This window comes from Phocoena phocoena, chromosome 8 (genome assembly GCF_963924675.1).
Source record: "Phocoena phocoena chromosome 8, mPhoPho1.1, whole genome shotgun sequence".
NCBI classification, from domain to species: Eukaryota; Metazoa; Chordata; class Mammalia; order Artiodactyla; family Phocoenidae; genus Phocoena; species Phocoena phocoena.
Genome location: NC_089226.1, coordinates 65272912 through 65300701, shown reverse-complemented (window position 1 = coordinate 65300701; position 27790 = coordinate 65272912). Strand labels below are relative to the sequence as shown.

General features: G+C 41.6%; 1 pseudogene; it reads right to left on the bottom strand.

The window, feature by feature from the left end:
* Positions 1–1474: 1474 nt before the first annotated feature.
* On the bottom strand, positions 1475–27642 carry LOC136126966 (large ribosomal subunit protein eL42-like; annotated as a pseudogene).
* Positions 27643–27790: the final 148 nt, after the last annotated feature.

Below are 27790 nucleotides of genomic sequence, written 5' to 3'. Positions count from 1 at the left end.
GAGTTTGCTCACTTCAGATAGGACACACACTCTCAAACTCTTCCCATCCTCTCTTTCTTTTTGTCCCCAAAGGTAGGAAGCACAAGATCCCTTCTTATTTTAAGGATTTTATTATTGATCCTTGTTGAAGGAAGGAAAGAAGATGGACTTTGAAGTGGCTTTGAAAGATGGGTAGGATTTGAGTAGGCAGAACGTGGGAAGCGTTTCAAGCAAAATCTTAATGGCAAGAATTACACTCTTTAAAGGCCAGTGACAAATGAATACATCCCAGCATTAAAACTTACCAATTCTTCGACATCCATCATGTGTCTGTCGACAAATATTCAATTAGCAATCAAGTTAAGAAGAAGAAAGAGGATTTTATTTAAGCCAAACTGAGGATTATAACCCACGAGACAGACTCTCAGAAGCTCTGAGAACTGTTCCACCTGTTAGAAGTCGAAGGCACAGTCATATAGCAATACGTTTGCAAGACAAATACATCAAAATGGTACACTGACATTTTACCTAAAGTTCACCAAAGATACATAGTCCAGATAAACATGTATAAATCGAGCTGTTAAGTCACTATGACCACCTACAGAGTTGGGAAGAAATGTGAATCTTCTGAGAAGTTAAGTTGCTTGCATCAGAAGAAAGAAAACAAATTGATGTTTAGTGTCGAGTCGGCATCCCCATCTTCGAGGAGCTCTGGTTACCGTGTGATGCAGATGTACACTGCACATGAGGGAGGGAGGGAGGAGGCCCAAATGGACAGGAAGAAATTTATGTTTCCTTAAAATATAAATTTTATTTTATCATGTCCCATCTCCTCCAGGAAACCTTCCTTGTTAATATCATTCAAGAATCTGTCGCCTGTTCGTCTTATTGTCTCCAAAAATAGCTTGACATTGAACTATATTCAGTTTGGAAGACAGTATATATCACAGTATACTTATTTATTTATTTTTTTTACATTTTAAAAAATTGAAGTACAATGTTGTGCTAATTTCTGCTGTACACCTAGAGGGGTGGGTTAGGGAGGGTGGGAGGGAGGCGCAAGATGGAGGGGATATGGGGATATATGTATACATATAGCTGATTCACTTTGTTATACAGAAGAAACTAACACAACATTGTAAAGCAATTATATTCCAATAAAGATGTAAAAAAAATTTTCTTCTGTACAGCAAAGTGATTCAGTTACACATATATATACATTTTAAAAAATATTCTTTTCCATTATGGTTTATCACAGAATATTGAATATAGTTCCCTGTGCTGTACAGTAGGACCTTGTTGTTTATCCATTCTATATATAATAGCTTACATCTGCTAATCCCAGCCTCCCACTCCATCCCTCCCCCGACCCCCTCCCCCTTGGCAACCACAAGTCTGTTCTCTAAGTCCGTATATCACAGTATATTTAGAATACCTATTTTTAAAAGTAAACAATCTCAAATTTTTATTGTCTTCATAATAAAACAAAATAAACTCAGCACTGGGTCACTCGGCCCTTTCTTTTTTTATCTCCTCCCAGCACAAAGTGCTCATTACACCTCTTGATAGCCAGCATTCTCTTAGATCTGCAGTTGGGCTCAACTCATTCAAGCCTCAGCACAATTGTCTTTGTAGTTTTAGCCTTTTTCTGGAAAATCGACTTAGTCTGGCCACCATAGCCACTCTGCTTCCTGTCATAATGCCGCTTTCCCTAGGCATACAGAGAATCCTTGACCTTCTTATACTGTGTGACTTTGTGGGGTTGGTGCCTGCCACACTTCTTGCAGAAATTCCGGCTGGTTTTAGGAACGTTCACCGTGTTTGCAAGACTGCTATCAGCAGGGAAACAAGCTAAAATCCTTTTATTTTTTTAAAGATTAAAAAAAATATATTTATTTTATTAATTATTATTTATTTTTGGCTGCGTTGGGACTTCGTTGCTGCGCGCGGGCTTTCTCTAGATGCGGCGAGCAGGGGCTACCATTCGTTGCGGTGCGCAGGCTTCAGTAGTTGCAGCACGTGGGCTCTAGAGAGCAGGCTCAGTAGTTGTAGTGCATGGGCTTAGTTGGTCCGTGGCATGTGGGATCTTCCTGGACCAGGGCTTGAACCTGTGTCTTCTGCATTGGCAGGTGGATTCTTAACCACTGCACCACCAGGGAAGCCCTAAAATACCTATTTAAAAAAATATATTTTATTTATTTATTTGGTTGTGCTGGGTCTCACTTGTGGCAGGCAGGCTTCTTAGTTGAGGCTCGCCTAGCTCCTTAGTTGGGGCATGCATGGGGGATCTAGTTCCCTGACCAAGGATCGAACCTGGGCCCCCTGCAATGGGAGCTCAGAGTCTTAACCACTGCACCACCAGGGAAGTCCCTAAAATACCTGTTTTGAATGCAGTCTTTTCTCCCCTCTGACTTTCCTCAAGGTCAGAATATTTTTCGAATACTCCCCTCTCACAGTGTAAGGAGCCTAGAATTCTCAGTGCATAAATAGATTTTGAATTGCTTGATAAAAGCCACAGTTGGAAGCACAGCAAAGGATATTGCTTCCAAAAGCAAACGTACACAAGGAATGTGCATACTATTGCTTTGTGTAGATGAAGCTTTCGGCTTGATTGTTTAAATAAATATTTGAAGATATTCTCAGAACTTTGAAAAGTGAGGATTGTTCTTCTCATTCATCCCTAAAAATCATGAGAAGCATTTCAAATTCAAGGAAAGATGGATTGTTTTGACTGAGTTATCTTAGATTTTGTATATTAAAAGATGTCTGTTTATAAAATGAGTTTAGAACAGTTTAAAAATACTTTTACCTGATGCTTTGTCCAGATTTGTGTATGTGATAAACATACCACTATATTCTGGGACTTGTTAGGGCAGAGAAAAAATTAATGTGCACTCCAGTGAGAATTCTTTCTACTTACCCTCAGGGTGACTTTCTGCCTAAAGAAGTATGTTATAACAACTTAAGAAATTCTTTTCCAGCTACCCTACCGACTTACCCCCTCTATGAGTGTGGGAAATCAACTCAACTGTGTAGTTTATGATTGGTCAAGTTAGTGGTTTACACAGTGTAACCAAAGTAAGCCAATTTATCAGTGCTTTTTGGCTGAGGGCATGCCAAGGCCCGGTCATACTGACATATCAATATTTACCCCAGAGTGTAGATGACTCCTGCCGGTGAAGCCTGTTTACAAAGCCTGTTTACATATATATGTAATTTTAAAAGGCATTTGGATCAACATTTCAGCACTATTCTTATTTTAAAATAATTTTATATTATGGTGGGATAAAGGGAAAACTTTTCAAGTTTTGGAGAGATTTCCCATTCTTCTGTTTCAGAGACAGGACTTGCTTACAGCAGTGCTTTTCAAACTCTTTAGTGTAACAAGCATCACCTGGACAGCTAGTTAAAACTCAGATTTCTGGGTCCCAGTCCCAGTTTCTGATTCAGTAGGTGTGGGGTGAGATGGAGAATTTGCATTTCTAATGAGTTCCTGGTGATGCTGGTGTTCTTGGTCCAGGGACCACACTTAGAGAACAGCTGCTGAGAAACCCTGGGCTTAGAGAATCCTAGAGTTGGACCTCCGAATACTTACATTACGTCAGACACTGTGCAAATCACTTTACATCCATTATATCTAATCCAGATGACAACCTTACAAGTTAGGGACGATTATTCCTATTTTATAGATCGAGGAACTGAGGCTCAGGAAGTTAAGTTATCCAAGATCACACAGCATGTAAGCGGCAGAGCCAGAATTTGAACTAGGGTTTTCCTGTCTCCAGATGCGTGTTACTTCTCTGTTAAAATATGCTTTTTTTATCTGGGTTAAAGTTCTTCTAGTCCCAGTTTCTTCCTCACATGGGGATAATTTCTCTAACATCCCTGAACCATGGCCCTTTGGATTTTGCTCAAATCTGTCAGGAAGGGACACTCACTACTTCATGAAGAAAGTCTTGTTGGGATAGCTAGAGTGATCAGCCATGTGGTTTGCCTGGGACCAAGTGGTCTCCCAGGGTAGGACTTTCAGTTTTAAAACCTACACAGAGCCAGGCACACCAGAATGACTGGTCACTCTACGACGGCTAAAGCCATTTCAAATGCTTTGTTATTAGCCCACCTTCTTTTCTATACTTTTCCATTTCTGTTGGAGTTTTGTCTAATCAGGTCTTGTACCTGATAGTCCTTCAGATATTTGAAGATGATGATCCTTCCACCAGTCACCAGACTACCTTCATGTCCTTTGACCTTTCTTCACATAACATAGTATATACAGCACTTTCTATGTGTCAGGAACTCTTCTAGAAGTTTTATGTATATTAACCAATTTAATTTTCACAAGAGTCCTATGAGGTAGGTACCATTATTATCCCCATTTTACAGATGGGGAAACTGAAGCATAGTTAAGTACTCTGCTCCAGGTCACAGTTTTTAAGAGGCTGAGCCAGGATTTTAACCCACAGAGTATGGCTCCAGAATCCACGCTCTTAATCACTACACTTTACTGCTTTCCACTCAGTCAGTAAGGGTCTACCAAGTACCGACTACGTACTGAAAAAGATACGGAAGAGAGACACGGTCCTTGTCACCATGGAGTGTATGGTCTAGTGGGAGACACACAAGCAACAAGTAATTAAATTTAAAAAATTACAAATTAGGATAAGTGCTATGAAATAAGTAAGTGCTAATATAGAAAATATTGGTGAAGCAGTTTGGGTCCAATCAGGAGACAGAAATCACACAGGAGGTTAAATAGAGGAAGTATAACATAAAGAATTATTAATTGTGATAAATGAGTAATCCTATGATGTAAAGACACTTTGGTACCCTAGGGCTGAGGGAGGATACCCAAAGAAGGACAGTCCCTTAGGAGGAATCCAGCTTTCATTGGAGAACGTGTGTATAATTGTCAGCTTGGGCTGCCATAACAAAATACCAAGACTGGGGGGCTTAAACAACAGGAATTTATCTCACAGCTCTGGAGGCTGGTAAATCCAAGATCAAGGCGCCTGCTGATTAGGTTACCTGGTGAGGGCTTTCTTCCTTGCTTGCAGATTGCCACCTTCTGGCTGTGTCCTCACATGACTGAGGGAGAGGAAAGCAAGCTTTCTGACAAGGCACTAATCACACCGTAAGGGACCCACCCCTATGACCTTAGCTAACCCTATTTACCTCCCAAAGGCCCCATCTCCACATACCATTGCACTGGGGGTTAGGACTTAATTAATATATGAGTTCTGGGGGGAAGACAAGTCAGTCCATAGCAGTGTGGTTCTGCCATGGGATAGCAGAGAAGTTGGCTGATTTGGGTAAACTGGAGCTGTTCTGGAGTCACTGGACAAGCAATAGCCCAGCTTCTGGGATGCAGGAAAGGGCACAGGCCATCAGTGTGGGTGGTCTGGGGCCCTGGCTTGGGCAGGAGCCCTTTAAAGAATGTAGGCTGCACTGAGGCTCAAGTTTTTTTAAATTAATTAATTAATTAATTATATTTTTGGCTAGGTTGGGTCTTCGTTGCTGCTTGCGGGCTTTCTCTATTTGTGGTGAGCAGGGGCTACTCTTCGTTGTGGTGTGCGGGCTTTTCATTGTGGTGGCTTCTCGTTGCGGAGCACGGGCTCTAGGCGTGTGGGCTTCAGTAGTTGTGGCACACGGGCTCAGTAGTTGTGGCTCACGGGCTCTAGAGTGCAGGCTCAGTAGTTGTGGTGCATGGGCTTAGTCGCTCTGTGACATGTGGGATCTTCCCAGACAAGGGCTCAAACCCGTGTCCCCTGCATTGGCAGACAGATTCTTAACCACTGCACCACCAGGGAAGTCCCTCAAGTTTTTGAGTTTTGTGAAAAGGTTATCCTACGAAGGCCGAGGCAGCAGGGTTACAGAGGGACAGCGCTCTTGGCCATGGCTGGGGCAGGCTCCAGCCTATGTCCTCACATCCACCCCTCCAACCCTGGAAAATGGCATGAAAGCCCCTTGCTCCTGCAACATCCCTCCAGTGCATTTGATTAAGAAAGTGTTCACATCTCGCTCACTGTAAAGGAGACACGCTTAAAGGAATTCTGTTGTTTATCACAGAACATATATTGAAAGGGGCATTCATAGCTGAGACCATAATTTCATTACAAACAGTTGAGTGGCAAATTAAAAAAAATGTTAAAATATAATATAAATCCAAGGTGAAAGTTTTCAAGTCCTTTAACTTTACTCCAGAGAAGTACAAAATGAAAAGGGAAAATCTCACTCCTTCCCTTCCCATCTCATTTTCTCTCTCCAAAGGTAAAAAGCAAAATCCTGTGATTCCTTCCAGGAAAAAAAAATGCATTTACCCATATATGTGTCAATGCTATAAATTATACAAAGGGGATCATTTTCCTCTACAGCATGCTTTCAAGAATAAAAGAGAATTAATAAAGTTAATTATTAATTAAAATTAAATTATTAATAATAATGTATTAAAAGTCTTTCCCCATTGGCATGTCCAGATCACCCTTATTCTCTCTAATCTCTGCACATAATTGCATCATGTAAATGACAGATAATTTTTTTCTTCCAGTTGTATAGAGATAAGTGACATACAGCGCTATATAAGTTTAAGGTGTACAGCATAATCATTTGATTTACATACATCATGAAGTGATTATCACAATAAGTTTAGGGAACATCCATCATCTCATATAGATACAAAATTAAAGAAATAGAAAAAAACACTTTTTTTCTTGAGATGAGAACTCAGGATTCACTCTCTTAACAACTTTCATATAAAACATACAGCAGTGTTAACTATATTTACGGTGTTGTACATTACATCCCTAGTACTTACTTACCTTATAACTGGAGGTTTGTACCTTTTGACTGCCTTCATCCAATTCCCCCTCCGCCCAACCCTTGCCTCTGGTAACCACAGATCTGATCTTTTTTTCTATGAGTTTTAAAATTTGTTTTTGAAGTATAATTTTTTTTTTACATCTTTATTGGAGTATAATTGCTTTACAATGGTGTGTTAGTTTCTGCTTTATAACAAAGTGAATCAGTTATACATATACATAATTGACTTCTACACTATGTTATTTCCTGTTACACAACTTAGAGATTTAATATTTCTATATATTCCACACTGATCACCACAATAAGTCTAGTTACAATATGTCACTATACAAAGATATTACATAGCTATTGACTATATTCCCGCCAATGTACATTTCATACTTGTGACATTTATTTTGCAGCTGGAAGTTTGTACCTCTTAATCTCTCTCACCTATTTCTTTCCTTCTCCTACTCCTCCCCTCTGGCAACCACCTGTTTGTTCTCTGTATCTGTAACTGTTTCTGCTTTGTTATATTTGTGCATTTGTTTTATTTTGTTAGATTCCACATATAAGTGGAACCATACAGTATATGTCTCTGTCTGACTTATTTCACTTAGCATAATACCCTCCATGTCCGTCCATGTTGTTGCAATGGCAAAATTTCATTCCTTTTAATGTCTGAGTAGTATTCCATTATATACGTGCCACATCTTCTTTATCCAGTCATCTACTGATGGACACTTAGGTTGCTTCCATATCTTTGCTATTGTAAATAATGCTGCAGTGAACATACAGGTGCATTTTTTTTTGAATTAGTGTTTTTGTCCTCTTCAGATAAATACTCAGGAGTGGAACTGCTGGGTCATATGGTAGTTCTATTTTTTCCATACTCTTTTCCATATTAGCTGAACCAATTTGCATTCCCAACAGTGCAAGAGGGTTCACTTTTCTCCACACCCTCACCAACATTTGTTATTTGTAATCTTTTTGATAATAGCCATTCTGACAGGTGTGAGGTAGTATCTCATTGTGGTTTTGCTTTGATTTCCCTGATGATTAGTGATGCTGAGCATCTTTTCATGTGCCTGTTGGCCATCTGTATGTCTTTCTTGGAAAAACATCTATTCAGGTTTTCTGCCCATTTAAAAAAATCTGGCTGTTTGTTTTTTTGATAGAGTTATGTGAGTTTGGTAGAGTTATGTGAGTTCTTTGTCTGTTTTGGATATTAACCTCTTATTGGACAAATAGTTTGCAAATGTATTCTCCCATTCTGTAGGTGGCCTTTTCCTTTTGTTGATAGTTTTCTTCACTGTGCAAAAGCTGTTTAGTTTGATATAGTTCCATTTGTTTATTTTTGCTTTTGTTTCCCTTGCCTGAGGAGACATATCCAAAAAAATTACAAAGACCAATGTCAAAGAGCATACTGCCTAGGTTTTCTTCTAGAAGTTTTATGACTCCAGGGCTTATATTTAAGTCTTTAATTCATTTTGAGTTTGTTTTTGTGCATGGTGTGAGACAGTAGTTACAGTTCGCTTCTTCTGCATGTAGTTGTCCAGTTTTCCCAGCACCATTTATTGAGGCTATCTTTTGCCCTTTGTATATTCTTGCCTCCTTTGTTGTAATTAATTGACCATAAGTTGTGGGTTTATTTCTGAACTCTTTACTCTGTTACATTGGTCTATGTGTCTGTTTTTGTGCCGGTACCATAATGTATTTTTTTTAAATGTTATTTATTTTTTATTGAGGTACAGTTGATTTACAATATTATATTAGTTTCAGGTATACAACATAGTGATTCAAAAATATTATAGATTATACCCCATTTACAATTATTATAGAATATTAGCCACATTTCCTGTTCTGTACAATATACTTTCTAGCTTACTTACTTTATACATAGGATTTTGTACCTCTTAATCTTCTACACCTATCTTGCCCATCCCCCCTTCCCTCTCCCAACTCATAACCACTAGTTTGTTCTCTATATTGGTGAATCTGTTACTGTTTTGTTATATTCATTCCTTTGTTGTATCTTTTAGATTCCACATGTAAGTGATAACATACAGTATTTGTCTTTGTCTGTGTGACTTATTTCACTAAGAATAGTACCCTCCAGGTCCATCCATGTTGTTGCAAATGGCAGAATTTCATTATTATTCATGGCTGAGTAGTATTCCATTGTATGTATATATGTGTGTGTGTGTGTGTATATATGTATCACATCTTCTTTATCCAGTCATCTGTTGATGGGCACTTACGTTGCTTCCATATCTTGGCTATTGCAAATAATGGTGCTTTTAACATATGGGTGCATGTATCTTTTCAAATTAGTGTTTTCATTTGCTTCGGAGATACACCCAGGAGTAGAATTGCTGGATGATATGATAGTTCTATTTTTAGTTTTTTGAGGAACCTCCATACTGTTTTCCACAGTGGCTGTACCAATTTGTATTCCCACCAACAGTGCAAGAGGGTTTCCTTTCCTCTGCACCCTTACCAACATTTATTTGTAATGTTTTTGATGATAGCCATTCTGACAGGTGTGAAGTGATATCTCATTGGGGTTTTGATTTGCATTTCCCTGATGATTAGCAATGTTGAGTGTCTTTTCATGTGCCTTTGGTCATCTGTAGGTCTTCTTTAGAAAAATGTCTATTCAGTTCTGCCCATTTTTTAATCAGGTTTATTTATTTTATATTGAGTTGCATGAGCTATTTATATACTTTGGATAGTAACTCTTTATTGGTCATATTATTTGCAAATATTTTCTCATTCAATAGGTTGTCTTTTCATTTTGTTGATGGTTTCCTTTGCTGTGCAAAAACTTTTAAGTTTAATTAGGTCCTATTTGTTTATTTTTGCTTTTGTTTCCTTTGCCTTAGGAGAGAGATCCAAAAAAAGTTGCTATGATTTATGTCAAAGAATGTTCTGCCTATATTTTCCTCTGGGAGTTTTATGGTATCCAGTCTTACACCTAGGTCTTTAACCTATTTTGAGTTTATTTTTGTATATGGTGTGAGAAAATGTTCTAATTTCATTCTTTTCCATGTAGCTGTCCTGTTTTCCCAGCACCACTTATTGAAGAGACTGTTTTTTCTTCATTGTATCTTCTTGCCTCCTTTGTTGTAGATTAATTGACCATAAGTGCATGGGTTTATTTCTGGACTTTTTATTCTGTTCCATTGATTTCTGTGTCTACTTTTGTGCCAGTACTACACAGTTTTGATGACTGTAACTGTGTAGTATAGTCTGAAGTCAAGGTGATTGTGATTGTTGTCTATTTGGGTTCTTTTGTGTTTCCATACAAGTTTGTAAATTATTTGTTCTAGTTTTGTGAAAAATGCCATTGGTATTTTGATGTGGATTGCACTGAATCTGTAGATTGCCTTGGGTAGTGTGGTTATTTTAGCAATATTAATTCTTCCAATCCATGAACATGGTGTATCTTTCCATCTGTTGGTGTCATCTTCAATTTCTTTCATGAGTGTCTCATAGCTTTCTGAATACAGTTCTTTTACCTCCTCAGTTAGATTTATTCCTAGGTATTTTATTCTTTTTGATGGGTTTGTAAAGGGGACTGTTTTCTTAATTTCTCTTTCTGATAGTGTATTGTTAGTATAGAAATGCAACAGTTTCTATATATAATAATTTTGTATCCTGCAACTTCACAGAATTCATCTATGAGCTCTAGTAGTTTTTCCATGGCATCTTTGGGATTTTCTATGTATGGAATCATAGATGATGGATAATTTATTTCACTTTTAATGCATACTTTGGGTTTTGCTTTTATAAAAATTCTGCCAGAAAGATAACTGTACATATGTGACTGAATTTTTGTAGGTATAACCATATTTTTTGCTATATGAAAAGACATGTGCCTTTTAAAATTTTGTATTTATCAGATTTACCTGTAGTAAGAAATTGCATCAATTTGTACCCCCCTCCCATCAAAAGTGGATGAGAGGATTAATTTCTTCACATCCCTGCCAGCATCAGAGAAGCCTTGTACCAGTTTGATAAGTGAAAAAAAAATGTTTTCTTACCATTTTGATTTGCATTTCTTTAAGTATACACGAGTGAGAGCATCTTTCTGCATGTTTATCATCCTTTGAATTTGCTTTTCTATGATCTCTTTCTATTCTTTGCACACTTTTCTGTTGGGCTTTTAAATATATATATATATTCATTTATATCAGTTCTATTTAAGTTAAGGAAAAGAGCTCTTTGACAAATATGTTTTAAATTTGTTTGCCCTGTTTTGGAACCTAGCCTTTCATTTAAGTTTCAGTTTTTGTTGTTGTTTTCCTTTTTTTTCATACCAAAGTTACATTGCTACCTAGACAAGTTGACTAACTTTACCCCTTCTAGCTTCTGGATTTCATAGCCTTCTCAGAAAAGCCTCTTTCTTAGATTAGTATTTAGTTAACCCCCTTTTTAGAGGTATTTTATGATTTATTTTTTACAGTTCATATTTGATCTATCTGGAATTGACTTGGGTGTAAGGAGTGAGATAAGAACCCAGGTTTGTTCTTATCTCAGTAGGTACTGACTAGTTGTGCTACCACTATTTACTTTTATTTTATTTACTCTTTTCCCCAATGATTTGAAATCTCACCTTTCCACCTTTACAGTAAATTCCCTTGTGCGTTAGAGTCTATTTCTTATTTTTCTTTGGTTTCATTAATTTCTTCTCATATCAAACTGCTTTATTAATTGAAGTTTCAAAATATGTTTTGATATCAGATAGAACTAGAAGTGGACATATTTTGGATGGGGAAGACAGAGAAGGTCTTGCTGATGGATGACATTTAGGCTGACATTTGAAGAATAAGAAGTAACCAGTTTCATGGAGACGAAGGTAGGAGCATTCGAGGTAGAGGGAGCTGCATATCCAAAGGTTGGGAGACAGAAAACGGCTTGGCTTATTTGCAGAAGCTAAAAAAAGACAAGTGTGGTGAGCACATGAAAACACAGGAGAGAAGGACACAAGATGGAGTGGAAAGATAGGCCAGATTTTGTAGGGACAGCTTGGTTTTGTCCTAAATACAAATGGAAGCACTTAATGGATTTGAAGTAGGAAAGTGACATGTTCCAACTTCTCGGTGTATAACATTGTCACTTTGGCTGTTATGTGGAGATGGGCAGGAGAAGAACAAAAGTTGCAGTGAGGAAGAGTTGCTTCCTCTTCATCCAAGTAGCTTCTCCTTGTTATATTTTATCCCAGCATCTTATTTATTCCTTTTTGGGATAGTTTCTTTTTTATTCCTTTTTGTGTCCTTAGTGCCAGCACGGAGTCTAGCAAACAGCATGCAATAAACATTTGAATCATGAATGAATGAAAAAGTAAGTTCTTTCAATTTTCACCCTGGCCCTGGGGAATGAGAGTTTTAAATCCCTTACAGCTTTAAAAAGATTAATTAAGCATCTGAGAAGCGTTGGGTGGGTTAAAATATTGGTGAGTTATGTTCCAGCGGCCAGACCAAAGGGGGACTCTGAAAGAGCTGGGGAAGAGAGTCCCGTAGTCCCGGGGTGCTGGTGAACTCCAGGGCTGTGTAAGCAAAACCCCAGTAGAGGGCAGTAGAGGGCTGCACAGGACTGGTTCCGCCCGATGGGCAAGGGCCAAGGCGAGGGCAGGGAAGGGGACAGGGACAGGAAAGGGGAAGGGGAGGGGCTGGACAGCAGGCCAGGCAGCTAGAACCCGCACCAGACTAGGGCTTGGGGAGCAGGTGACCTTCTGGTCTCTCGTCGGAGTCTAAAGTGCGCTGATGGAGAGCATGAGGCCACCTTTCTGTGTTTAGATCGTGCTGCTTCTTAGCTTGTAGAGTATAATGAAGCTGTTTTACTGTGGGCCCCTTGCTGCTGGGAAGGGCAGTCTCCTGGAACAGTGATGGGAGGAGGGAGAGAGGAGGGGGTGGGGAGGAAGGGCCCTGAGGTGAAATGGTGAGCACACATGGGAGTTTTGGCCTTGGCTGCGAGGGAACAGGTTTCTTGGAGACTGTTCTGCAAAGCAGGGAGTGAGACTGTGTCCCTAAGTCACAGCCAGGAGCTGGGAAGACTCAAAGGCAGACAGCGCTTTGCGGAAAACAGGAGGTAATTATTGGCTCCGCAATGTACGTTGTAAGAAACAACTTTGAATGTTTCTTATGCTCTCTGAATTGATTTCCGTTCTGTTCGTTTTTGTTAGTATAGTTGTTTTAAAAATTTCCAACCTCTCATCTGTGCTTAGGGGAAAAGGATTTTGTACACACATTGGCCAGAGGGTTAAAAGGGGAGCACAGTGCCCCCTAGTGGCCATCAAGGTGATAGCAGCAGAGATCAGAGTGAAAGGCCCCAAACAGAAGCGACACTTAATTTGGACACTTGTTCTTCTCAGCACACACACACATTTCACATACACACATATACACACAATCACATAGCATAGTACGGTTTTTAAATTTTTCCATTTTTATTGAGATATGATTGACATCCAGCACTGTATAAGTTTAAGGTGCACAGCGTAATGATTTGACCTGTGTACATTGCAAAATGATTACCAAGCACACCTACACTTATATACACACATCTCACACACATTCTCACACAGACACATCACATACACATAGCACACTCATACTTTACACACACTGGCATATCACACATACAGGATGACACACACGCACACTGATAAAGGGTTTTGTAGCAGATAATACGGTTGCCCACCAGTAGCTATCCCCCCGTGTATAACTACAATGTGGTTTAAGTCAAGGATCAAGTCAACTTTTGGTTTTGGGGTAGGTTCCAACTGACCTAAGTCATCAACATAATATCAACCCCTTTGGCATAGGAGTGGGCATGTGACCACATCGATCCATTAGCTGTGAATGAGGTAGCATGTCGCCCTGGAAGCTTCCAGGAGCCATCCTGCTACCCCAAGAGGCCAGTTTGGAAAGAGCTGATGGGGGTGAGAGGGGGAGGGGAGAGACTCAGGCAAACAGAGGTGTAGCCTGCTAAACATTGGGAGCCTCTGAACAACCCAGTGCTAGAAGCTCACCCTGCCTCTGAACTTTAGGCTTTGGGGACAAATAAGTTGCCTGGTATTTAATGCCTTCAGGTTGGGTTTTCTGTTTCTTAGATCAGAAAACCTCAGAACAGATCAAGTCCTCCTGGAAGTCATCTGTGGAGGGGTCCAGCTCTGCTTTAAGAAGGAGAACTGTTCCTTTCTACCCCTCCTTTGACCGCTTGGTCCTCAAAGTGATTATGATGGACCTGGCACAGTTCTTGGAAATTTTCATGGATAACAGAGAAGAAAATAGTATTTAAAACCAAGCCTCTTTGCCTTCGAAGGAAAGTGACACAATTCCAATTTGTGCAGGAGTAAATCTCTAGATGGATCTTGTCCCTGGCAGAGGCTGAAATAAGATTCAAGCCAGTGTTTTTGAATTTCAAAGGACAGGCAACCTTGGCTGACAACACAGATTTTGTATACGCAGTTGGCCCTCTGAATCTGCTGGGTTTTGCAGCTTCTTCTTCTATTTTTTTTTAATTAATTTTTTATTGGAGTATAGTTGCTTTACAATGTTGTGTTAGTTTCTGCTGTACAGCAAAGTGAATCAGCTATATGTATACATATATCCCCTCTTTTTTGGATTTCCTTCCCGTTTACGTCACCACGGAGCACTGAGTAGAGTTCCCTGTGCTATACTACTATAACTACTATAATGAGTAGTTTCTCATTAGTTAGCTATTTTACACATAGTATCAATAGTGTATACATGTCAATTCCAATCTCCCAATTCATCCCACCCCTTCCCCCTTCCTTCCATACATTTGTTCTCTACATCTGTGTCTCTATTTCTGCTTTGCAAATAAGATCACCTACCATTTTTCTAGATTCCACATATATGAGTTAATGTATGATAGTTGTTTTTCTCTTTCTGACTTACTTCACTCTGTATGTCAGTCTCTAGGCCCATCCACATCTCTGCAAATGACCCACTTTCGTTCCTTTTTATGGCTAATATTCCACTGTATATATGTACCACCTCTTCTTTCTCCGTTTCTCTGTTGATGGACATTTAGGTTGCTTCCACATCCTGGCTATTGTAAATAGAGCTGCAATGAACATTGTGGTACATGACTCTTTTTGAATTATGGTTTTCTCAGGGTGTATGCCCAGTAGTGGGATTGCTGGGTTGAATGGTAGCCCTATTTTTAGTTTTTTAAGGAACCTCTGTACAGTTCTCCATAGTGACTGTATCAATTTACATTCCCACCAACAGTGCAAGAGGGTTCCCTCTTCTCCACACCCTATCCAGCATTTATTGTTTGTAGATTTTTTGATGACAGCCATTCTGACCAGTGTGAGGTGACACCTCATTGTAGTTTTGATTTGCATTTCTCTAATAATTAGTGATGGTGAGCATCTTTTCATGTGCCTCTTGTCCATCTCTATGTCTTCTTTGGAGAAATGTCTATTTAGGTCTTCCTCCCATTTTTGGGTTGAGTTGTCTGTTTTTTTGATATTGAGCTGCATAAGCTGTTTGTATATTTTGGAGATTAATCCCTTGTCAATTGCTTCATTTGCAAATATTTTCTCCCATTCTGAGGGTTGTCTTTTCTTCTTGTTTATGGTTTCCTTTGCTGTGCGAAAGCTGTTAAGTTTAATTAGGTCCCATTTGTTTATTTTTGTTTCTATTTTCATTACTCTAGGAGGTGGATCAAAAAAGATCTTGCCGTGGCTTATTTCAAAGAGTGTTCTGCCTGTGTTTTCCTCTAGGAGTTTTATAGTGTCTGGCCTTATACCTTTGGTATAATCTATGACAAAGGAGGCAAGAATATACAATGGAGAAAAGACAGTCTCTTCAATAAGTGGTGCTGGGAAAACTGGACAGCTACATGTAAAAGAATGAAATTAGAACACTCCCTAACACCATACACAAAAATAAACTCAAAATGCATTAAAGACCTAAATGGGTTTCACAGCTTCTGATTCAACCAACCACTCAGTACTAGGTTGGATGAATCCATGGATGAAAAACCCACGGATACGGAGGGCCCACTGTACCCATTTTATATAAGCGGCTTGAACATGCATGGATTTTGGCGTCCGAGGAAGCTCCTGGAACTGATTCTCTGCGGATGCTGAGGAAGGACTGTATACATACTCATTTAAACCCTTTAATCACCCTACAAGGTGAGGATCACTTATCCCATTTTACAGATAATGAATCAGGCTCAAAGAGAGTGTCACGTGCTCAGTGTCAAACAGCTACATAGCGGTGGCACTGGGCTTTCAACCCAGGGCCCTTTGGCTGGAAAGCTCTCGGTCTCCCTTCCAGGGCAGCATACCACCTACCACACCGCTGGCCGCCTCCTGTGTGTGATTTGGTCTGGGTGGGCCTCTTGGGGCGGCAGCTGCAAAGAGGTAAGAGGAAAGTTATCCTTGTGCGTTTATTTAACATTTCATGGGGGCAGTGGTAGGAATGGGGAAGATAGAGAGCCTCTTACACCAGGGTTCTGATCGTGCTGGGAAGGAGCCTGAAATGGACCTTGAAAAGTCAGCCTCTGCCAGGGAGGCAGTGTGGTATGGTGCTGGCCACCCAGCCTCGGAGCCCTACTGGACCTGGGGTCAGGTCTCAGGGTCACTGATGTGTTAGCTCTGTGACTTGGTAAGTCACAGACTCTGACTTTAACCCGTTGAAGTTTGAGTTTCATCCCTAATAATTAGACCTACCCCCTAGGGTCTTCATGTGGATTAAATAAGAAACCATGGGGCTTCCCTGGTGGCACAGTGGTTAAGCATCCCCCTGCCAACGCAGGGGACATGGGTTCAAGTCCTGGTCCAGGAAGGTCCCACATGCCTCAGAGCAACTAAGCCCGTGTGCCACACACCACAACTACTGAGCCTGTGATCTAGATCCCGAGAGCCACAGCTACTGAGCCCACGAGCCACAACTACTGAGCCCACGCGCCACAACTACTGAAGCCTGCGCGCCTAGGGCCCGTGCTCCACAACAAGAGAAGCCATCGCAATGAGAAGTCCATGCACCACAATGAAGAGTAGCCCCTGCTTGCCGCAACTAAAGAAAGCCTGCACTCAGCAATGAAGACCGAACACAGCCAAAAATAAATAAGTAAATAAATAAAAATTTTAAAAAAAGAAAAAGGAACCACAAGTAAAGTACCGTACTGAGCACAATGCCTGGTGCCCCACCCCCTCCACCGCCAATGGCAGATGTTATACTATATTAAACACATAGTGCTCCTGCAGATTTGGGCAGGTATTCTAAAGGCCCCTTCTCATCCAAATGGTAAGCCTCAAACACTGTTATAAAGAGAAGGCAGAGAAAGGCAGCTCGTGCACAATGCTTTTCTTTTTTTTTTAAATTAAAAATGTTTTAATTGTGGTAAGATACACATGACATAAAACCTACCATCTTAACTCTTTTTAAGTGTACAGTTCAGTAGTGGTAAGTTCATTCACATTGTTGTATAAAAAAATCTCCAGAATTCTTTTCATCTTGCAAAACTGACACTCTATACCCATTAAATTCTCCATTCTCCCCATCCCCTAGCCCCTGAATCAACATTCTACTTCCTGTCTTTATGAATTTGATTATGTGAGTGGAATCAAACAATTTGTTTTTTTGTGACTGGCATATGTCACTTAGCCTAGTGTTCTCAAGGTTCATCCATGTTGCAGCATGTTCAGAATTTCCTACCTTTTAAAGGCTGAATAATATTCCACTGTATGTATATATTTTGTTTATCCATCAATGGGTACTTGGGTTGCTTCCATCTTTGGGCTACTGTGAGTAATGCTGCTATGAACATGGCAGTATAAATATCTCCTCAAGACCCTGCTATCAATTCTTTTGTGTATATACTCAGAAATGGAGTTGCTGGATCATACAGTAACTCTATTTGTAATTTTTTGAGAAACCATGATATTGTTTTCCATAGTGGCTGCAGCATTTCACCTTCCTACCAGCAGTGCACAAGGCTTCCAATTTCTCTACATCCTTGCCAACATGTGTTATTTTCTGGTGGCTTTTTTGTTGTTTTTTTTTAAGGTAACCATCCTAATGGGTGTGAGGTGGTGTCTCACTGTGGTTTTGATTTGCATTTCCCTAATGATTAGTGATATTGAGCCTCTTTCCATGTGATTGTTGGCCATTTATGTATCTTCTTTGCATAAATATCTACTCAAGTCCTTTGCCCATTTTAAAATCAGGTTGTTTATTTTTTTATCATTGAGTTGTATGAGTTCTTTATATATTCTGGTTATTAACTCTTCATTACATAGTATATGATTTATAAATATTTTCTCCCATTCTGTGGGTTGCTTTCTCACTCTGTTGATTGTGTCCTTTGATGCACAGAAGTTTAAAATTTTAATATAGTCTAACTTATTTATTCTTACCACAATGCTTTTCTTCCTTTTTCTCTCTTTGGGAGTAAGTTGGTGGAAAGTGGGGTAAGCTTAGCCATATTCTACCTCTTTCATTGCCTATTGGTGTGAAAAAGGAGAAGGAACTCCTTACTCCATAAGACAAAGGAGCAGCGTCCCTCATGAGACTTCAGCACAGAAGGATTTAAATACAGCTGTTTATTTTCTACTTAGTTTTTTAAAAATAGAGGTATAGTTTTTTTAATACATTTATTTATTTATGTATTTTTGGCTGTGTTGGGTCTTTGTTGCTGCGCGCAGGCTTTCTCTAGTTGCGGTGAGCAGGGGCTACTCTTTGTTGTGGTGCACGGGCTTCTCATTGCGGTGGCTTCTGTTGTTGAGGAGCACAGGCTCTAGGTGCTTGGGTTTCAGTAGTTGTGGCACATGGGCTCAGTAGTTGTGGCTCGCGGGCTCTAGAGCGCAGGCTCAGTAGTTGTGGCGCATGGGCTTAGTTGCTCCGCGGCAGGTAGGATCTTCCCGGACCAGGGATCGAACCTATGTCCCCTGCATTGGCAGGCAGATTCTTAACCACTGCGCCACCAGGGAACTCCCGAGGTATAGTTGATGTACAATATTATGTAAGTTTCAGGCATACAACATAGTGATTCACAATTTTTAAAAATATTTATTTATTTATTTAATTTATTTTGGCTGAGCCGGGTCTTAGTTGCAGCACACAGGATCTTTGTTGTGGCAAGCGGGCTTCTTAGTTGCAGCATGCGGACTCTTAGTTGTGGCAGGTGGACTTCTTAGTTGTGGCATGAGGACTTCTTAGTTGTGGCATGCATGTGGGATCTAGTTCCCAGACTACGGATCGAAACTGGGCCCCCTGCATTGGGAGCTTGCAGTCTTAACCACTGTGCCACCAGGGAAGTCCCTGATTCACACTTTTTAAAGGTTATATTCCATTTATAGTTATTGTAAAATGTTGGCTATACTCCTTGTGTTGTACAATATGTCATTATAGTTTATTTATGTTATATCTAGGAAGGGCAAGATAAGGGTGGGGGTTAAGAGGTACAAAATAAATCAGTTTATTGAAGACTCCTGGATTCGGGAAGCTGGGCCTAGGAATGTTGGCTTTCAGACAGCCTGGTGCCCCCTCTGACATCTGGCCTAGGAATCAAGCTGGAGGTGGCAGGAAATCTCACCACGATGTCCAGCCAGGACCTGTTTCCAGATTGTAAAGGTTGGGGAAGGAGTGCAGGTTAGTATCCCCTGGGAGCTGGCTGGAACTAAGATGAGGCAGGCAAGACACCAAGTGCACAAATATTTAAGGAGACACTCACTCCAGGTGCTGACCTTGCACTTGCATGAGCCATAGAGGGAGTGCCTCCTTCTACTTTGTGCCCCTAGAGCCCCGTTGACTCATTCCAGTCCTGGCTCTGCCTGGGGGCAAGGAGAAGGGCACACAAGTGTGTGTGACCCACATTACAAGGATGAGTGCTCAGATCAGAGTCCCCACCTGTTGGGCAGGCCCTGTGGATCCTGACTGTAATGGACTCTCGGATGTCTTTCCTTGGATGGATGATCAGACCTCAAGGTATGAGGCAGAAGAGATCTGGGTGGAAGCCAGGCAGAGGCCATACTTCTGCTGCCCCTGCTCTTTCTGCTGGCATTGCAGTTGAGGGACTGACTGAGCTCTCTCTGGTGGCGTGAGCAGGCATCCCGGTGTCCTGTCTCTAGCCTCATGGATGTTGGGAGGCCAGGATCATGCATTTTGCTGGTGACCTTGTGGCAGGAGCAGTGGTGGTTTTGGAGCGAGCAGCTTCCATGGTAGCCCAGATCTTCTTTGGGAGGCTTTTCTGAAAGCTCAACCTAAAGTCTTTTCTACATTTCTCCTAGCAGTTCTGTAAGACACTTAATATCCTGTCATAAATCCCTTCTTGCCTAATCTAGCTGGAGTGGATTTTGTTCTCTTCAACTCACCAATACAAATGGGATGGAGAGACTTTTATTGCTGAATTCCTCTTAGAGAAGTCACTGCGTGTGTGCTTTGGAAGGATGCCTTGATCCGTCCTTGGAGAGAGGGTTCTTCTCCTTCCCCACCAACCCTCACCCCACCCTCACCCCGGACCTAGGTGTTAGCGGGCACTAAGGCTCAGGAACTCTTTAAGCTGCTTCTGAAAAAAAGGGGGAAAGAGACAAAAGTGTGGAGAGAAGGCAGAGGGACTCAGTGATGGCAGAAGTCCAGGTGCTGTATAATATGACCCTTTCCCAGGACCCATTCTCCCATATTTTGTAAAACCTGTATGTATAAATGCTTGGTGGGATTGAATTTTTCTATCGTGGAAGCCAAAGGAGTGGCTGAATTTTGTGTTGGGGTTGGGGGATGTTATATGGGGACAGAAGTGGTGTGTGAGGAAGCTAGAATTTCAAGAGGTAGAAGGGCCAGGAGACTGAGGTCCCCACAGGGAGCCAGCAGAAATGCTCGAGAGCACGTGGAACTCTCTGGTCCACGGGATTCAGAAGTCCAGGCCATCTCACTTGGACATCAAGGTACAGAAGCCCTCGGTGGACATCTGGAGGACGTGGGAATGCATTCAGGATTGGTTCCTTCTTGTTGTGCTTGACTCTTCACCTTACAACTTGACCTCTCTCCCCCATGAACTCTCAAAATACTTTAGCGCCACAATCCTTCAGAGTGCCCGTCACGTTGTCCTCTGTATTCATGTGCATTTTTGTTTGTTTGTTTACCTTCTCTGTGAGACTCTTAGCTTCTGGAAGGCCTGTCTCTGAAGTTATTACATGCACAGTGTTGTGTGTATGTGCCTGTGTGTATTTTTCTGGGGAGAATACCCAGAACTTTAATCACATTCTGAAAGGGGTCCAGGATCTAGAAAATGTTTAGAAGCTGAATAAGGAGGTCTTTGGGGGGACATCTGGATACTGACTCTTTACTGCAATTCAAAAAAGAGTCATCATTCAGAAGTCAAATCCATCTTGTCCTCATGCTTGTTTCCCATCTAAGGCTCATGGGCTACGCAGGAACCCTAGACTCGGTTTCTGGTTTCAAGATTCTGTCAATTAGGGGCTCAACCAAGCAGTGTGTATTTATTGCCTCTTGCTCAGGACGCCTTGCCCTGCACTCAGAGAGGTTTACAAGCCAGGCTGACACCAGGCAAGTCCCACTGTGGGTGGGATTGATGGCTGTTGTGGGCTTTCCAGCCTGTTGTTTCTTAAGCTATAAATATTTATCAAATGAGTGCGGGAAGGTCAGTCTCCCAAGTATCTGAAACGCTGTGTATGTGTATGTGTATGTGGGCGCAGGGATGGGGAGCCTGCTGGAGAATGAGAGCCCTGTGGAAGCTGGCATGTGATGTTGGTACATTAATGATTGACAACAAGAGCAATAAAAACCCCATCACAAGTCAGTGTCTCTGCAGCCCAGGACTGGGGGGAGGTGAGCTCTGTTCTAACCTGCGCATCCCAGGTACACAGCCCAGAGACCACAGGCAAACATCAGTTGCTGGCTTCCTGACATCTGCTGGGCTTATAGACTTTCTAAAGATCCCACATTTATCCCTTAAATGAATCCAGCGACACTTCCATTTCACTGACAACTTTGCATGTGTGGATGGGTTCAGTGAGGGAGACAGTAAAAGACTGTAGAGGGCCAGCTTAAGTTTCTGTTGGCATTTTATGGTTTTTAACTTGGAGCGACTGGTTGTTAAAATGAAATGGCTTCACTCCCAGTTGTAGTTAAGGCTCCAAGATCCTGCCACTTGCCAAAGTAAGATCACCTCTGAGTCCTTGCAAAGGGGTAGCCTCTCACTCATTTAAGGATATGAAAGAGTTGAAGTCAAGGGGGCCAGGAGGAGTAGACATAGGAGGGAGAGTTTGAGGCAAGCTGTCCCTGTGCTCTGAGCCCTTCCAGTCCAACTCTAGAAGAGGTTCTGGAAGGCCTGAGCATTTTCTACCCTCAGGAAGCACATAGCTGCCACTCCAGAACTATGCCACACTAGCCACAGTCTCAACAGCAAAAGGATATCCCTGTGAGCCAGTGTCTGGGGCTGCCGCCACCTGTGCCGTAGGAAAAGCAAACACCTCCACGGCAGACTCGTCAGCAGAAATAGCAGAAGGGATGGGAGCTTGGCTCACGCCTGATTCCTGCCCTCCAAATCTTGCTTTTGTGTGTTTTACAGAGTGGAACCTAAATCCTTTCCAGGGCGTCGCCTGCAAAGAAGTCTGGGAAATATAGTTTTATCTTAGCAGCTCCTGCAGAGCAGGGAACACCAGAAGGAGTTTGGAATGGGGGCTGAGCATCAGTTCACCTGATCTAACACATTCCTACTCACACTCCGAGGCCCACATCAGATTCTATCTCCTTTCAGAGACTCCTCTCCCACTGTCCTCCCTCCCCCAGGAGAAAACTTTGTCCTCTGTGTTCCCACTGCTTATATAATCCAGTATGACTTGTCAGTCTCCTTTGTTAAGCCAAAAGGTTTTTCTTTCTTTCTTTTTTTTTTTTTTTAAATATTTATTTATTTTGGCTTCTCTGGATCTTCATTGCGGCACGTGGGATCTTTAGTTGCAGCATGCATTTGGGATCTAGTTCCCCGACTAGGGATTGAACCCGGGCCCCCTGCATTGGGAGCACGGAGTCTTACCCACTGGACCACCAGGGAAGTCAAGCCGAAAAGTTTTTTGAGGGCAGAGAATTTTTTTAAAAATTGTGGTATAGTTGATTTACAATCTTATGTTAGTTTCAGATGTACAACATAGTGATTCAAAATTTTTATAGATTATACTCCATTTAAAGTTATTGTAAAATATTGGCTATATTACTTGTGCTGTACAATATATCCTTGAAACATTTATTTTATACAGAGTGGTTTGTACCTCTTAATCCACTATCTCTGTCTTGCCCCTCCCTCCCCTCTCTGCATTTGTAATCACTAGTTTGTTCTCTATATCTGTGAGTCAGCTTCTGTTTTTGTTTTTTTTTAAATAAATTTTTGTGTAAAGTTTTTTTTTTTTTTTGCAGTATGCGGGCCTCTCACTGTTGTGGCCTCTCCCATTGCGGAGCACAGGCTCCAGACGCGCAGGCTCAGCGGCCATGGCTCATGGGCCCAGCCACTTCAGGGCATGTGGGATCCTCATGGACCAGGGCATGAACCCGTGTTCCCTGCATCGGCAGGTGGACTCTCAACCACTACGCCACCAGGGAAGCCCTCAGCTTCTGTTTTGTTATATTCATTTTATTTTGTAGATTCCATGTATAAGACATAAAATAGAGTATGTCTTTCTCTGTGTGACTTATTTCACTTAACATAGACTCCAGGTCCACCCATGTTGTGGGAAATGTCAAATTTTTATTCTTTGTTATGGCTGCATAATATTCCATTGTATGTATATTTATACAACATCTTCTCTATCCAGTCATCTGTTGATGGGCACTTAGGTTGCTTCCATATCTTGGCTGCTGTAGGTAATGCTGCTATGAACATTGGGGGCATGCATCTTTTCGAGTTAGTGTTTTCGTTTTCTTCAGAGATATACTCAGGAGTAGAATTGCTGGATGATATGGTAGTTCTATTTTTAGTTTTTTGAGGAACCTCCATACCTCCATACTGTTTTGCACAGTGGCTGTACCAATTTACATCCCCACCAACAGTGTACAAGGCGTCCCTTTTTACCACATCCTGGCCAACATTTGTTATTTGTGGTCTTTTTGCTGATGGCCATTCTGACAGGTGTGAGGTGATATCTCATTGTGGTTTTGATTTGCATTTCCCTGATGATTAGCTGTGTTGAGCTGGAGGGATATCTCCAGCTCTGTTCTTCTTTCTCAAGATTGTTTTGGCTGCTGTTGCTCTTTTGTGTTTTCATACAAATTTTAAAGTTATTTATTCTAGTTCTGTGAAAAATGCCATTGGTATATTGATAGGTATTGCATTGAATCTGTAGATTGCCTAGGGTAGTATGGTCATTTTAACACTATTAATTCTGTCAATCCATGAACACAGTATATCTTTCTATCTGTTTTTGTTAGTCTTCAGTTTCTTTCATCAGTGTCTTATAGTTTTCTGAGTACAGGTCTTTTACCTCCTTAGTTAGATCTATTCCTAGGTATTTAATTCTTTTTAATGCAATTGTAAATGGAATTGTTTCCTTAATTTCTCCTTCTGATAGTTCATTGTTAATGTATGTAAATGTGGCAGATTTCTGTACATTAATTTTATATCCTCCAGCTTATTGATGAGCTCATTGATGAGCTCTAGTAGTTTTTTTGCGTCATCTTTAGCATTTTCTAAGTATAGTATCATGTCATCTGCAAACAATGACACTTTTACTTCTTCCTTTCCAATTTGAATTTTTAAATTTCTTTTTCTTGTCTGATTGCTGTGGCTAGGACTTCCAATACTTTGTTGAATAAAAGTGACGAGGGCTTCCCTGGCGGCGTAGTGGTTGAGAGTCTGCCTGCCAATGCAGGGGACACGGGTGAGCCCTGGTCTGGGAGGGTCCCACATGCCGTGGAGCAACTAGGCCCGTGAGCCACAACTACTGAGCCTGCGCATCTGGAGCCTGTGCTCCGCAACAACAGAGGCCGTGATAGTGAGAGCCCTGCACACTGTGATGAAGAGTGGCCCCTGCTCGCTGCAACTAGAGAAGGCCCTCGCACAGAAATGAAGACCCAACACAGCCAAAAATAAATAAATAGATTTATTAAAAAAAAAAAAGTGGTGAGACTGGGCATCCTTGTCTGGTTCCTGATCTTAGTGGAAATACTTTCAGCTTTTCACCATTGAATATGATGTTAACTGTGGGCTTATCATATGTGACCTTTGTTATGTTGAGGTATGTTCTGTCTACACCCACTTTGTGGAGAGTTTTTATCATAACTGGATATTGCATTTTGTCAAAAGCTTTTCTGAATCTATTGCAATGATCATATGGTTTTTATTCTTCAATTTGTTAATGTGGTGTATCACATTGATTGATTTGCGGTTGACGGCAGGGATTTTGTGTGACTCATTTTTGTGTCTCTTGAAGCTATACAAGGGCTGATAGGTAATGACTGTGGTGGTTTTAGAATATGCCCACAAATTCTTTCTTCTTGCTTCAAAAAGTGGAGCCTCATTCCCCTCCTCTTAAGTCTGGGCTAGGCTTACTAATTTGCTTCTAATGAATAGAATGTGGCAGAAATGATGTGTGACTTCTGAGTCTAGGTCATAAAAGATGTAGCCTGATCACCCCTGGATCACCGGCTCTTGGGGAATCCAGCTGCCATGTTGTGAGGACACTCAGGCAGCCCTATGGAGAGGGCCACAAGGCAAGGACCTGAGGTGGCCTGCCAACAACCAGCACTAACTTGCCAGGAATTTTCTTCTCCCAGGAGGGAAACTTCCATCTAACCTGGGAGGACATTCAAGGCTCTTACTTCCCCTGATCCATTAAAGTGGTTACAAACCACAGCTTGTTGACTTACCTTTGTTTCCTATGAGTTGAGGCACAGTGGACAGGATAGAACTGAGGCTCTCTGTCTTCTCTGTTTTCATTCAGTGTTACTGGTTGGTTTTGGCCAAGCCTGATTAATCCTGCCGAGAAAGGTGAGAAGAGATATCAACAACTCAGAATCCCCTCACCTCTCCTTGTTGAAGAGGAACTTGTGGTCCTGGTGAACCCCATGTTTTTTGGCATGGCTCTCACCAGAGGAAGAAGAACCTATCAAGGAGTGGTCTTCCGGGCCCCATACAACCCTGGTGCACTGCATGCAGGTGAGTGGTCTGGAAAGGCTGAGGGAGAAGGGTTGTTAGCCAGCAGTAATAGAAGAGCATTAAGCCTGGCTTTCTGAGCAGTGCCTCCAACAGGAGAGCCCACTCTCTCTCAGCTTCCTGAGGCAGTTGGGGGAAAATGAGCAAACTAGCTGAGGGTAAAAATTTGCTTCTCCAAGAGGGCAGGGCCTTGGCAATCCTTGGCCTGCTTTCCCCATGCTGAAATCCTGCATCTTCTTTTCTTTCTTACTTGCACAATCAATACACTTTCATTGTAAAATAAACAAAGTTCAAATAATATATTTATACGGAGTAAGAAAGTGAATGCTCTCTATTATAACTTCAATCCCATTTCCTCCCCACAGGAAAGAAACTACAGCTAACAGATTGACACAGAGCCTGCCAGACCTCATGGATACAAAGGTATCACACTGTATATACGGCCCTGTAACTTGTCTGTTTGTTTCATTTGATGATAAATCATCAACATCTTTTGTTCATGTCAGCACATACAGAGCTAACCCTCTCTCTTTTCTAATAGCTTTCTAATTTCCATAGTATATGTGAGAGGAAGAGGAAAACTATGCTAAGAATAACCACTTTTCACTGCCTTCTTTGGGGGGGTTTGGGTGGGGGAGTGTTGGGGAAGGTGTTATGGAGAGCTGAGTTGCTCTTTAGAATGGGGGGGGCGGGATTTGGAGCCTCAGAGGTCATCTGCGTGGACAAATGAAAAGGGGTGAGGGGAATGCAGGAAGTCAGAGGTTGCTGGCAAGATGGAATAGAGTGCCCTGCATAGCGATCCCTCACATGCCCTCACACCTTTAGCAAACTTACTAAATTCATGAATGAGTATATTCCTCATCTCTTGAATGCTTCCTTAGAATGACATCGCAAGGGTGCTATTACTGGGTCAAAAAGCAGAATTTCTCTACAGTTCTTGTGACATCGTTTGTTAAACTTATCCCAAATCGCTGTAAGAATTATGCTGCTACTTATAAAATTTTGCCTTTTCAAAATGTACATTAGATTAGAATATACAAATAATGACATTTAAAATGCTTATCCATGTCCCACAGAAGGTAGGGTGAGGAAGTCCTGCAATGGTGTGAAGATGGGTAAATAGAGCTCAGAAGGGAAGCAAGTCCCCTGCCACCAACTTCCTGAAGGCTGGCCTTGGTCCCAACTGGCGAAGCCCATAAGCTCATATCTGAGACCCCAGACACTCAGGGAAGCGATGGTGGCTTGCTGATAGTGGCTAGGAAACACTTGGGAAGTGGCTGGGGCACATCTGCTGGGAGTGTTAGGACCCTATCTCGTGGGAAGTCAGGGCTCAGAATCAGGAGAGAAATGAGGAAGGCGTGTTCTGTCCAGAGCTGTTAAAGGCCTTTCATGACCCTTGGACTTGAACCAGGCAGAGTAGGGCGGAGAAACCTCAAATGAAAGCCAGGATGGCTCTAAGCCTGCAGTTGGGGCAACTGCCTTACACGGGATTTCCCCCATTTGCACAAGATAAGTTATTTCTCCAGTAGTTAGACAAGAAGCCTCTTCTCAACTCTACCTTGTTCCCACCAAAGTCAAACCTACGGGCATCATCCTCAGAGACCAGTTACTTCTGACCTTGGACAGCATCTTCCTTGAGGGGCTCTTGTAGTCTCTCCCCACCTTCTGGCCTTGAATTTCAGCCTCTTTGGTCTCCGTGGGTCCCAGATCCTGCATTTCTGCCCCTGTCTTGTCCTTATTCCTTTTTAGGCTCAATTCCTAATAACTGCCCGTCTGTTTCCTGCCTTCACAGAATTCTCATTGGCTTCTCTTAGTGCCCAGTGCCACCCACCCTGTAGAACCATGACTGAACCTGTCAGGTCCA